This window comes from Papaver somniferum, chromosome 1, assembly GCF_003573695.1.
Source record: "Papaver somniferum cultivar HN1 chromosome 1, ASM357369v1, whole genome shotgun sequence".
NCBI classification, from domain to species: domain Eukaryota; kingdom Viridiplantae; phylum Streptophyta; class Magnoliopsida; order Ranunculales; family Papaveraceae; genus Papaver; species Papaver somniferum.
In genome coordinates this window covers 187,794,009-187,807,209 of record NC_039358.1, presented here as the reverse complement: position 1 = coordinate 187,807,209, position 13,201 = coordinate 187,794,009, and the positions used below count along the sequence as shown (strand labels likewise).

The 13,201-nt window shown below is 35.2% G+C and overlaps 2 long non-coding RNA genes across 3 annotated transcripts; one reads left to right on the top strand and one right to left on the bottom strand.

Moving 5' to 3' along the window:
- Positions 1-1,178: 1,178 nt before the first annotated feature.
- On the bottom strand, positions 1,179-4,127 carry LOC113334589. Of its 2 annotated transcripts, none has more exons than XR_003352875.1 (4): positions 3,990-4,127; positions 3,516-3,577; positions 2,963-3,057; positions 1,179-1,506 (listed from the first exon to the last, which is right to left on the bottom strand). It is a non-coding gene; the product is annotated as an uncharacterized LOC113334589 (long non-coding RNA). The 2 variants fall into 2 exon arrangements; XR_003352874.1 differs by having other exon boundaries at positions 2,996-3,057.
- A 694-nt stretch (positions 4,128-4,821) lies between these two features.
- On the top strand, positions 4,822-6,879 carry LOC113310152. Its single transcript, XR_003340986.1, has 2 exons — positions 4,822-5,302; positions 6,636-6,879. It is a non-coding gene; the product is annotated as an uncharacterized LOC113310152 (long non-coding RNA).
- The last annotated feature ends 6,322 nt before the right edge of the window (positions 6,880-13,201 follow it).

Genomic DNA, 13,201 nt, shown 5'->3' with positions numbered 1-13,201 from the left:
CCGTGGCTTGGCTACAACGGCCAAGTAATGCACCCCCTGTAATCCCCTGGGCGGGTCCGTGGGTCCCACCATGTTTCTCTGACACGGTATAAACCTAGAATCACTCTTGTAAGAGGGATACACAACCCTCCCAGCTACCTTCATCGCAGCAAGTTGAAGTGCATAAAAATGCAAAATGAGCATAAACCCAAAGTATTACAGTGATGATTGGAGATTAAGATATTTACCATGTAGCTAATCAAGAAAATTTAGGGAGGAAAATAGGAAAAGAATGATAGTTGGAAAAAATAAAGTTTTCATCATATAACATAATTCTATATATCAGCTAAAAGAACAATACCCCATTAAAACGATTTCATGCACAAATATTGATTAACAAACGACATTGATTATTGCAACAAACAAAACAAAAATTTAGAGTTTCACAAAACAGATATAATCCACCACGATTTATTCGCTAAGAGCGTCCACAGTGGTGCGAGTATAACCAAAGACTAAAAAAAAAGACCAAATTTGGGTTTAGTCCGTCATGTGGCATAGTGGGAAAAGAGTATATTTGGTCGCGCGTTGATAAAGCTTACGCCTGGAATCAGGCGTTGATAAAGATAACGCCTGACATGGGGCGTTTGTAAAGATTCCGCCCGACATATTCAAAAAAAATAAATAAATAAATAAAAATGGGACATTGATATAGTTAACGCCCCAAGCAAAGTTTTGAAAACTTTGTGAGGCAGGCCATGACTATATCAACGCCCCAAGAGAGGCGTTAACATTATGTGCGCCTGGGTGCCCGGCGTTAACTTTACGTACGCCCCATCCAGGCGGACATTATACCAACGCCCCATCCAGGCGGACATTATACCAACGCCCCATCCAGGCGGACATTTAACCAACGCCCCATCCAGGCGTTAACTTTACGAACGCGCGGCTATAAACGGACATTATACCAACGCCCGTCGGGTAGGCGGACATTATATAAACGCCCGACTATATTTGGGTTTGGTCTTGATCGCCGACCAAATTTGGTCTGGGTTTTACTCTTTAATCAAATTTTGATCGATGGTCCGTCCCACTACGCCAGCTCACTCGACTAAAAATTTGGGTTAGTCGTCCACTGCAGTTGCTCTAAGCATTAAGGAAACTCCAATGCTAAAGTCAAATCCCTATGACAAAGATACTAAATGCAAAATCCAAATCCCTTGGCTTCAGCCTGGCTTGCTACTTTATTGGGCAGATCCAAAATTGGTTCTTGCAGAGAATAAGAAGTAAAGTATGTAGTGGACTCCATAATAAACAAAAATCTATGTCCCTTCCGTATGTAACATGCCCTTCTAGTCTAGCTCAACAAAAGTAAAAGTAAGCAACTATATATACTACCTCAAGTTCATTGAATGATTCTACTTGTTTTTGAATTCTTTCTTGAGAATCCAATAGATGCTCTTGCAATGCTATTTGTCCCCCTTTGTACGTAGAAGAAGTGGTTTTGGAATTTCTTTCTCTCCGCTTCTACAATGGGAAATTCAAAAAATGAATTCTGGTTAAGGAAAAATTTGCAGAAAAACAAGAAATAAACGATACCAATGCAAGAAAAATATCACTGATAGGTCAGTAGAACCCAAGGATACCGAAAAGAAATGAGAAACGCCTAAGTCTACAAAACTTTTTAAATCACATAATTTATAGATAGCTCTTTTTAAATCACATAATTTATAGATAGCTCATGTCATATTTGAATTGAAATATCAATTGCAATTATTTGACAGTTGTACCGATCTCAAATAAGCTAGGTGTGTACTCATCAGCTATTCTAAGTGGAATCCTTATAAGTAATCTTGATCTGTCCTTTCCTACCAGGACCCAATGTTGCAGTGATGGAATGATTACTGTTCACATGTCACTTCTGCATCGACAATAACTAACCAAAGCAATTAGTAGCAACAACCCTAGAAAAACCTCTTTACTCTTATCTTATATCAGAACAATCACTCTAAAGACAACATATCCATAGATGGGGTTGTAAGGTCAATCCATGAGGGGTCGACAGTTCAAAATTTAAACTGAAATCATGACTTATTTTATAACGCCAAAAAGACAGAAAAAAAAAATATAGAAATTGAATTTCTATAGACTACAACATACTCCGATATAAACTCATAATCAAGCATCAATTTTCAAGATGTTCGACAAAAACAACACGAATTGGTCAATTCATGAGGGGGCGACAGTTCAAAATTTAAACTGAAATCATGAGTTACTTTGTAACTCCACAAAGACAGAAAAAAGTATAAAGCAATTGAATTTCTATAGACTACAACATACTCCGATAATAACTCATAATCAAGCATCAATTTTCAATATGTTCGACAAAAACAACACGAATTGCGGTGGATTTTGCAAGGTCTTATCCCTAAATTTGGTACTAAATCAACACTAAAAAATTTGAATCATAAATAAGTAGAATTAAATAAACCAAACTCACATAAATCAACAAACCCAAAACAAAGGAAAATAAGAAAAAAGAACAAATTTTACCAAAGTATCACTTACCTGTAAAAAAGATAGCATCCAAACTTAGAGGACTATCTTTAACTATACACTGAGCAAGAGCTGATGGTATCAGGACTGAAAGGACTTTCCTAAAGAATCATTGGTTACCATACCTTACTACAATGGCATACTCATTACAAAAATATTAATAAGAAACGTGAAAGTTGTGCAATAAAGAATACCGACTACCTTGGCAATCACATTAAACCTCATGACAGAATTAATTATCTTACGAAAGAAATATTTAGCTGCCAAAGTGTTTTGTCTAGAATACTCAGTAACAATATTCTGAGACATATTTAGCTGACAAAGTGTTCGTCTAGCATGTTTATCATAGAATCAAAACACAGCTCAGAGACCTAAACCACGTGTTCACATAAGTTATTGGTTAATAAAAAAGTAAAGAGAAACATACATCATAACTGTATTAAAACCCGCAAGAGCTTACTTGCAAATCCCCTGCAGAGCTTTGCTGCACTTTTTTCAATCACCTGGCGAACGTTCGTCCATCTATACACATATATACACATATTAATGTTTTATAACGACTGACAGAAGTAGCGAGTGCATGGAAAATAAACTGGCATCATTATTTCCTCTTATATTGGCTGGTTGTACTCTAGAAGACATCGAGTTCGTTATAGAACAGCATCTATTATATTGGGAAGAAAATGAAACCTTAAACGTCTTGGAAAGAAAATTTAAAACTTCATCAACCCATTCTAATCGGCCAGGGTGCAAAATATATTGCAAAACAACAATAATACCACAACACCACAAAACTAACCTAAATACAATGATAATTAAACTCCAAGTTCAATGAGTTTTCTTTTATTCCCAGACGTGATATTCTAAAACCATATAAAACTCCAAATAACATCATAAAAGATTTTACACAATCCCTGATAATTAACGGTTCCGTAACAGATAAATAAAATCTCTATGTGTCCTTTATGCTGGTGGATTACCTTTTGGTTGCTCTTGTAGCTTCTTTTTGAATTCTGCATCCCGCCACTTTGTTCTTCTCGGCCTTAATTAACAGAATAGAAAACATAATAAGCCAATGTTCAGATACAAAACTATAAGCTATTAATGATAAGTTTAACCGACCCCAAATTGGAAAAATTGGAATAAAAATCTCTATTTGGAGATGGTTTCAGCACTACTTTCTTTCAAGTTTACACCATAATAATCAGCATCCTCAAATTTGAAAAGATTCTTATTAGTACTATTGATGGATGAGGAGGAGGATAAAAAACCCCTAGAATTCGCTAAACCAAAAAAAACCTTAATTCTGCCCAACCTAAGACCCTAAATTACAACAATCTTATGAATCTTATTAGAACCCTAATTTATTAACGGAGTAACTTAATAATACGGAATAAAAACGAATCAGAAATTGATAAATTAGGGTCTGCTGCAGTAGATTTCGAGATCCTGACCTCTTCAAAGCACAGCCAATATCTCCTCTTAAAGAGGTAAACAGTAATGAAAATAATGATAAGCGAACCATACAGAGATAAATCGGAGAAATCTGTATCGGGTAGAAGTGTTTTCAGAGAGGACGAAATAGATAGGAAAGAAAAAAAATCCACGTTTAAGACTTTATATGCCAAAAAATGTCCGTCATAGCAGTTTGACGCGAGTATTGTCCACCTATTACGGTGTTACTGATGTACCGTTAAGTATTTGGTGTAAATACGGTGTAATGAAATTATTTAGGTCAAAACACTGATAGTCCGTTTGGATACTCAAATAGAAGTAACTTATTGACTTCTGTAAGTCAAAAAATCGAAAGTAAGGTTGGATAGCCGAAATAGATCGACTTATAGAAGTTGCTTAGAGCATCTCGATCGGTAGGTCAAAAAAATCTCATTGTTAGACTTCCATTTATTTAGATTTTATCATGGATTTTAATAAGACCCTTTATACTAAAACCCATCTCCAATAATTAAGGTTGTACAATGTATTTTAGATTTATATAAACATTCGAAAAAATATATTTAGCTTGATTCCATATTACAATTTATTTTTTAAAAATAAAATTGATGACATGAAATTAGTTAAGGGTCATCCAGAAGGTGTAGTTTAGACTTTTTTTAATACCTTCGTATTTAATATTTGATCTCTCCTAACTTGTAGGCCCTAACTATTGGAAATGCTTTTATACTAAATGGGGGTCTAAAATTCTATGTGTCACTAAAAAAAATATTTTCATCCTCTGTTGGAGATGCTTTTATAAGTCGAAAATGAGCTCCGTGGAGAAGCAAAAAGGTTGGCTTCTCCCTTTCGCAAGAAGTAGCTTCTGGTGGGACCCGCTCTCATTTTTATCCTTCATCTCTTTTCTTCTTCGCATCTTCTTTCTTTCTTTCTTCTTTCTCTCTTTCCTCCATCAAAAAACTTCATTTTTAAGAGAAATGAATGTTCACATCTCATACATATTTTTTTCATTTTACTGGTAGTCTTTTTTATTTATCTTACAAGGATTCCAACATTTTTGTTGGCTTATAAATATTTGGATTAGGTTTCGAACCCTATTTTAGGGATAAGTTGACGTCGTCGCAATTGATCGATCAAAAAAAATCAATGGGTTTGGAAAAATTACGACAATCAAATAGTAATTCCGTTGTTTCTATGCTAGCTAGCAGTAAACAAAAGAGAAAAGATTGAAAGTGAACGGGAGATGGAATCGGAACAGGGGAAGAGAAGAATTGCTACAGAATTTTAATTGATTGTTTAAAGCTTTGAAAATGAGGTAAATCCTACACATATGATAACAATAATTTACTTAATTTCATACATCTTTAGATTGTTGATCTTTAATTTGATTGAGTGTTTTAGGGTTTATCCAAATTGGGGATTTGTTATTTCTTTAACATAGTGCTGATTCTAATGTGTAGAATACTTCACCCTATTGATGCAATTTTTTCAGTGATTTTACTATGATATTATAATGATTGAACCTTAGGAGGCATGAATTGGTGTTTTGGGTTGATATGGTTGTCTCTTGTTTGTCCCATGTCAAGACCCAGACTTTAGTCCTTAGTGATTTTGTAGCCCACACGTTAGTTCCATATTGCCTTCTTGATGATATAGCTTCCAGTACTGATTACACCTTGCTGCAGATTATCTTCATATGGGATTTGTTTGAGTAAGTGCACACATGACTTTGAGTTGCACTATGTAATTGCAAAATAAGGGATTTAATTATTATACTGTTAGACGTTAAAGTATCTTCCGGTCACTATCAAACTCGTGCAGACCCAAAAGAATGAAACCTGCACTTCCCATAAGGTGGGATTTGTTAATCATAACATGTTTGTAAGTTGCATTGGAGCGGGTACGTATCCGTTTGATATCAAGTGGCACTGACATTGTTACTCCTGAAAAATTAAGCGGCACTGACATTTTCACTACTCTTGGTAGTTTCACTTTTTTTTCTTCATTTTTCTCCTGTGAAATTTGACTGGAGACATAAACAAGAAAACGGGTGCTCAGCAATATCACAGTAGACCCTCATTTTTCAAGGTGATGATGGGAGATTTTGTAAAGAGGCTTGTAAGTAGTTGCTCACGTTTTTCTTCTGTTCCATGTTGAAGATGGATTTGATTTTTTCTGGGTTGATGTGAACTAAACCGTAATACGCTGGGGTTAAACCAAAAAAGAAGAAAAACCAGTGAAACCTTGTTCTGATCTCTCAGTATGTACGATAGATGCTACTACAACTTTAACGGTACAATTACTTGTTTAAATCACCTAAGCAACAGTGATTGTTCAGTAGATTGTGCTAGTATTAAAACAGAAACATGTTAGTGTTGTAAGAGTGGGCTTTACTCCTTTGCAGTATACAGAGCACTGTCAGTCACTGTTATGGTTGATCATCCTTGTATTGTCTGTACCTCGTACAAAATGACTGATATTTTTCCTAATTTTCCGACACAATCTATTGAAGCCGTTAAAAATTCAGTGGGTATTTAGTTTGTTAGACCTATTAATTCAACTGAACATAACTGAAAGAAATGATGAACATGTTGCTTTCTTAACCTTAGTATCACTGGCTAACTAGCTATATTTTTGATCAATTGCAGGTGAATTTCGTCGTCATTGGTTCAAACTGAATTTCGTTGGTTGATCACATCAGCTAATACAAGGCCTGCGGGAAAGAGGTCATTTTATCACAAGATCTTCACCGAGGGCTACTTTGGATATACACACAACACAATCTTTTTACCTTGTTCACGCTAAATTTGGATGTTTGATATATTTTGTTTTGGATTCCATGAACTTATAATACAGTAGTTATACAATAATGAACATATTTTGACTTCCATCCTTGTTATGTTGCCAAACTTGCTTTTTGACTTCTTAACTTATAAGTCAAGCAGTTGCCAAACTTAACTTATTTGCTTTTTTAGCTTCTGAGAAGGACTTCTGAGAAGTCCAGAAGCACTTCTTGCTTCTACTTCTGTATCCAAACAAGCTATAAAAGAAGTGTTGTCCACCTGCCTGTTTGCCAACAGGGTTATTAACTAAGGGTTAAATATTTGGTGTAAACAAAGTGTAACCTAATTCTTAATATTAGGACCAACAGGGTTATGCCAAGTGTCCTCACCATAGCTCCTACATTAGAAAAGGCTTATTTCGACCAATAGGGAGCGAGTGTTTGATCACCATTCAACGTGAGAGCTTATTTTGTCAAGGCCTTTGAGGAGGAAGATTGCTAAAAACAGATGTGAAGATGTTAGGGGTCACCTGCATGTCCTTTACCAACAAGGGGTTAGTCCTCGAGTGATTTGCGGGGAGTTGAGTGTAGTTTGAACCTTGGGGATTTTGAGAGAGTGCAGGGAGCTTGAGGAAGTTTGGTGTTTTCTAGTTTAGGGAGTTTGGGGAAGTGTAGGAAGTTTGAGAGAGTTTATTAGAGGGAGTTTGAGAGAGTTTGAGGGAGTTTGAGAGAATTCATTCCTAACTCATTCTCTTTTAAGAAACAACAAATCCTCATTTGCAAATAAAAATGATCTTTAATTAAAAAAATAAAAAATAAAATAAATGATCCTATCTACTTATAATAATACGTTATTGTTGTGCAACTCAAATTACATGCAAATGAAACAACTACATTCTACAGGGAACTAATACAATTCATGCTCTAAAAATCTTACTCAACACACAATCCTCTCCCTCGGGTCGAGGGAATGATTTTCCTGCCCTTAACCTGAACCTTACATGAATTTCATGATGCTGTGTGTCATAACAAGAAAAAGCATTCCCAATATATTAAAATAAATAAACCGTTTAATTCACTTTTTCGAGAACAATGGATGGTTCTCAAGTTTGAACAACTACAAACAAGAAGGAGCCCCCCCGAACTTAGTGACATACCGTGTTTCATTTTTGTTGAGTTGGACTCGCCACGCGTCACTCATTTATGGCTTAGTAAGATAATTTTATTTACGAATGTTGTAAATTTTTGTCTCCATTTTCATATGAAATTTATTTCCTACACTTCCAAATATTTAGTCTTGGTTCTGTACCCTGGGTTGTTAATTGGCTTTCTCATATGCCGAATTTGCTACCAGAACCTTGAAATGTAGGCCACAAATTTAAAACGCTGGGGCTAGGTCGCATGGGCACGGGAGATTGTCTGATCGATCATAGATGTGAGTTGTGGGCATAAACTAATGTGAAAACTATGTATGAATTCTGTGCAGGGAAGGAGCTGTGGAAGATTACAAATCCAACAGAGCTCTATCTTTCAACAGTTTGCAAGACGTACATTACATGTTTGAGAAAATGTCTGAGCGAGTAGTTCTTTACATTTCAGATTCATCTGCAACCAGGTTTGCCCTGGACTTCTGTAAATCTTTGTGAATGGTCAGGACAGGGTTTTGAGTTTAAGAACAACACGGAATTACTGGTGCGAGTAATGTATACATTTGGGTTTTACTGTGACCGGAGAGTTAGTTCTGAAGACAAGCTGTTGTCATTGGGTCTATGATTGAATGGGTTGAGACATGATTTAGAGGCTTAAAAGGACAGGGCACAATGAGTGAAGACTTGGCCGGAAATTCAGTGGCAAATAGTTTTTGTGGCTGGTGTTTAATGGTTCAGATTGAAGACAGGATCTGGAAATTGCGAAGAAATAGTTGGGTCCGTAACAGCCAAGAAGAAGTGATTTTGCCGAGTTTTGCTTGTTGGAGCTGTTTAGGTTACGAGTTTACAGGGAATTGAGAACTATAAAAGCCTGGAAAAAGCTACAGAAGAGGATCATCTCACACCCCCATTACCACTGTCGTTCACAGCCAAAAGAGAGGAGCTTTTGCTCCTCTCCAAACCCTTCCATCACCACTTGCATTCACCAGCATCATCTTTTGCATCTCCATCACATCTGCATAACTATTCCACCTGTATACCATTCCATTACCTCCAGCACTCCATCTGCATACATCCCACCACCAACACCAGCTGTTGTTCATACCACCAGTTCATCCATCACCTTCACCTCCACTAATTGCACCATATCATCTTCAGAACCTTCACTTTGCTGTCAGATACATCCATCACCTATACCACCTTCATAGCAAATACCTCCAGCTCACTTCCATCTCATATAGCAGCAACTTGAAGAGTCTGTCGCACCATTCCATCACCAGCATACAGGCAGCAGGAAACTCGCAATACAGCACCAAGCCAGCAGCAGTACCACTTCGCGACTACCATTCCATGCTCACCATGCCATACCATCCACCAACAACTGTCCATATTCAACTTCCTCTGCGGCTGTTTGGTTTTGTATTCCTGTTTTTATTTGCTGTGTTAACCGTGAACTCCAGTAGCTAAGCATTCTTGATTAGGGGTGATTTCAACGTCCGAATATGAACTCGAATTGATATTTAAACAACCTGTTTTCTTGCAACTATATTGTTATTGCTCATTCTCTACTATGCTAAAAATGTTTATGAATTTATTTCTCAATCGTTTAAGTTGCAAATCGAATGGTTACTTGATGATTTTATTGCTAGTTTTGGTTTTCTTTGACCCGTAATTGTCTAGAGAATACAAACACAAGTAGCGATGGGTATTGGTGATGGGACTTTGTTAAGTACCCGTATGTAGAAATTGACACTAGTAGGTGATTCATGCTTTTGAGTTCATCACTAGGAGCAACCTTATCTCATAAAACTTAAAGCACTTGTTTAAGTCACACCTACAGAGCGTACTTCTAGGAAACTTGGCAAGTAGAATCCGGTAGTCGAGCGCTTCCGTATTTGGTGAGATTAGGAGATAATAACGGAATAGTTGAGCGTACTAATTATTATAGGGTTGTTAGTAACAAGATACTTTGCAGAAACTAGCCATATCAATAAGATTCACGTTTCGTGACCGAGAATGAGTCCTTGATCATATCCATCCTCATATTTGCATATTTCTTATACAGAAATTGAATCGACAACTTTAGCTCAACTCTCCCTTAGGAACGAACCTGCTTATCCGTATACTACTAGTTAGTTTAAAGAGAAATAAGGAATTTATTTTTACGAGTTCGACACCTCATCAGAGTCCAAATTTGAGATCGGATGGAATTCAAAATTAAACTGATAATCTGCAAATTATCCCATAAAAATGGGATAAAAGATTAACTGGTTTAACAATGGACCTAATGTGGGAGGGAATCCGCTTCATATCAACACTTAGATTTATCCGGGTAGAGGATTCATTACGTACAAATTAATTTAAGTGTACAGGTGTATACATGTGACCCATATGAGATGCAAGATCATTTTATGTTTACCCTTATATTTTTTCCACATAAAATACTTCAAATGATAAAATAAATTTTTTAACATGACAATGCATAAATAATATGCGATGTGTTATTAATGGATGGAAGACTATCCCATTCGTGCATTTAGATTACTACAAAATCAGGAAAATAAAGGTGGCGATTATATCAAATATATAATATTTAAACGTAGAAAGCTTGTGCGCGACGGTCATTCTTTCTATAAGTATGCTAAAAGCAGTCAAGTATTGACAATGTAATGTCAATTTCTTAAAAACTTAAATACGATACTTGATTGACAAATCTGATATGTTGGGTTTTAATAGGAAGCAATATTGATTATACCATAACTAATACTTAAAATAAACCATATCCCAAAGTTTAAGATCTAAGTATGGGTAATATTACATGCAGAGTAGTTGATAATGACCAGCAATAAGGCCTCTTCTTCTTCTTCTTTTTTGATGTTTTCACTCCTCTCGCATTCTTTTTTTCCTCGGTCTTTCCTTTCTTGTATGTATGAAATAAAATTGTTTTGTAAGATGAAAATGTAGTGATTTGGTAGTAAATATGGGTGAGTTTATATAATAGTGTAGAATGGGCATTGTGGGAGGCACTTGATATGATTATAACATAGTGGTAAAAACAATTCATTCAAGACTTGTGTATATTTTGATTTTAGACTAAATTTCTAAAATTAAAAATAACAAAACTCAGACAAAGGTAATATCAAAATTAAAAGAATACTGAAGCTAAGAATATTCCACTATTTCCCAATTCTCAAAGTGATTTTAATTCAATAACTATAATTATGTAGTTCACATATTCAATTTGATTCTAAAATATTGTAAAAGTAGATTTTCAGAATAACAATTATAAATCAAAAGCATGGGACATCAAAACCCTAGTCTAAGCATGCTCCATCAATAAGAATCACAATTGCTTAACAAAAATCAGTAAGTACTATTTTATCTAAGCAAATAATTATTAAAAAATACATAAATTAAATAAATAAGAAATACCACTTTTTCATTGGAAAGATAACTTCCTTTGTTGCCCCAACAATGGGGTTTAGCTCCTCATGTTGGGAACACGCTCAAAATAATTACTCATGGCTCAAAAGTGCTTCCAAAGATGAAAAGGAGAGAAAATTATTAAAACCAGGAATTTGCAATGTTGTATAGGCGTTACAAACTCTCTGTTACAAAGCACTTGTTGTAAATTAAAATTAAACGTTGTGAATGGACTGTTATAGACACTATTAAAAAACAACAGTTTTGAACAACAGTCTGTTCTTCAATTTTCTGCAACAACAGAAAACTTTGACTACAACTTTAAGTTACTTCGATTCTAGCTTTTTGTTCTTTTCCAAACTCTATGTCCCTTTTTTGTGACTCGATCCCAAAACTCTTTTATATACTCATAGGATCCAAATCTCTCGATTTTAATGGAAAATATCCTCTCTTTACTCTCTTTGCAATATCACGGGAATTATTTTCGTTTTTTTTTTTATGTCTTCACACGTCTGCTTGTGTTGACACACTCCAAACTCGCTGATATAAGTCTCTATTAGAGTAAAACTCCGTCCATCCACACGCCAACTACCAAAAATAAATATATAACTTGGAAAAGAGTATGAATTCCAGAGATATTCTCGTGTCTTGTTGTGTACATCAATCTCCTTTTTCCCCGATTCTAAGGTTATTACAAAGCCTGTTTAACTGTAACAGGTCCAAACCAACCCAATTGTATGAGAAAATCTCAAGAAAATCTCTCAGAAACCAAAACAGAAGATACGTAGGTGAAGCTAATTTTTTTCCGTCAAAATTTTCTTATAATTCGTGAAGAAGATGGTTGTCTCCTATCTTCCTGGGGTGTCCTAAGCAAATTCTGGGGTGCCTTTAAAATAATTTCTCCATGAGGTGCAAAAATCACTTTTCTAGCCAATTTGTCCACAAAAGTTTATTTCTCTGAACAACTACAAAAAAAAAAACATAATCATTACAAAAATAAGCACTAACAATATATAGAATTGAGACAAATTAGAAACAAAAGTGTTTATCAGCACCCAAAAAAGGATAAAAGTTATAACTGGGTGCAAAGGAAGGGAATGGGAAGAAAAGGAAGGATAAAAGTTATAATCCCATATTTGAAGTACAATCACTTTTTATTGGCTGATAAAACTGATTAATGAGGATTAATGGGATAGTTTTTTTTTTTTTAAATATTTTTATCTTTTTGTTGATTTGGTCCGAATGGGTGGAAGAAAAGGTCGATGTGTATAACATCAAGAATTGAGGAAAGAAAAAAGATGTTAATGGGATAAAAATATTACAGAAGACTTTCGTACATGGGTGGAGTTGTAAGAAACGTTTTTCTTTTTTGTTGTTTTTTTTAAATGTATTTGTATTGATTTATAAAATCAATGAGAAAAGTATGAAAAAAAATAATGAATTTATGTTTGGTTCTTTCGGTAATGATTGGCGAGTAAGGCGTGTAAGAGAGTGATGTCGAGTGGGGTGTTGGTGGGGAATGAGTAATATTTCTCACTTTTTGTTATTTTCACTGACTTGCCGACACTATTGATTTTGTAGCCATCTCTTGCATGTTGTTTTGAAGCGTAAAAACTGTTATTTTTTCAAAGGGGTGGCGAAATTGGGATGTCAACACATGTTATCATGCCCTATTATTGCAAAACCTTGTTTAGTATTTCCAAATTAAAGACAACTTTCTAATCTTGTCAAATTCAATCAAAGATAATAGAGAAGATATGTTGAAAATTCAATTAATGCAAGTATGTCACACACCATTGTTTAGTTCAGAGATAATTGTGAAGATATGCCTAGCTTACTATACTCGTGCCAAAATAAAGCA